The 1,094-nt window shown below is 58.3% G+C and overlaps 1 non-coding gene across 1 annotated transcript; it reads right to left on the reverse strand.

Annotated features, from left to right (window-relative positions):
• Positions 1–349: 349 nt before the first annotated feature.
• TRNAE-UUC (transfer RNA glutamic acid (anticodon UUC)) lies at positions 350–421 on the reverse strand. Its single transcript has one exon. It is a non-coding gene; the product is annotated as a tRNA-Glu (tRNA).
• Positions 422–1,094: the final 673 nt, after the last annotated feature.

Here is a 1,094-nt window from a genome sequence, read left to right on the forward strand (position 1 = left end):
ACAGCCCGATTTCCAGGCGAAGCACAATCGCCAAGACTTGGGCTCTGCCTGGCTCTCAGTTATTCGGATCTCGGCCAGATCTGCACCTCTGGGGCAATGGTAGGCCTACAGGGGGTTGAATCGCCGGAACACTTAGGAGGTCTGTGAAGCCACTTCTGCCCGAGATTGGTAGGGACCTCGGGAAGATATGTGCGCCGAGAGATGTGGCCCCAGCTACCTCCCCTCCGAATCGGAGCGCTGGGAGTGGCTGCAGAGGCTTTTGCTATCTGGCTCTTGGGCACCCACCAGGCACAGACCGAAGAGGGGAAAAGAAAGAGCCTGTGGGCTGAAGGACCGCGGGCAAAACGTGTTCCCTGACCGGGAATCGAACCCGGGCCGCGGCGGTGAAAGCGCCGAATCCTAGCCACTAGACCACCAGGGACCTGTGAGAAAATCCTCCTCCGGGCCTTCCAGACACTAGAGGGTAGGGTCCTGAGCTCGGGCCCCCGCCCGCCTTGCGGAGTCACCCGACAGCGCAGGAATCGTCCCCCAAAGCTCTTTTCCTTCCTCCTTCTCCTATAGGTGAGGAGGCCGCATGATGCGCCGAGAGCTCGGCCAAGTCACAGCGGTGCCCACGAGCGTAAAAGCCAAGGAGCGAAGCGGAAGTCGCGGCTGCAGCTCAGAACTAACCCGCAGATCCGCCTTTGCGAGACAACGCGAGTGGAGAGACGGTGGTGGGACAGGCGGGTGGCCAGGTTAGGGGAGGGGATGGGAGGGGGCACCTTGGAGAGAAGGGGGCGAGCGCCTAGACCCGCATCTCAGCCTCAAAAAATAAAAGTGGGGGCCAGGCCCAAGAGAACCAACCTCTTTTGTTACTCTGATGTGGCCTCTCTCTCTCAGCCAATACACAAGCAAACTCACCACCCTCACCCTCTCTACGTGGGACATGACTCCCAGGGGTGTGGACCTTCCTGGCAAATGGGACAGAAATCCTAGAATAAGCTGGGACTCAGCACCAAGGAATTGAGAAAACCTTCTTGACCAAAACCGGGAAGAGCAAAATGAGACAAAATAAAGCGTCAATGACTGAGAGATTCCAAACAGAGTCGAGAGGT

The sequence above is a fragment of the Tamandua tetradactyla genome, chromosome 4 (genome assembly GCF_023851605.1).
Source record: "Tamandua tetradactyla isolate mTamTet1 chromosome 4, mTamTet1.pri, whole genome shotgun sequence".
Taxonomy (NCBI): domain Eukaryota; kingdom Metazoa; phylum Chordata; class Mammalia; order Pilosa; family Myrmecophagidae; genus Tamandua; species Tamandua tetradactyla.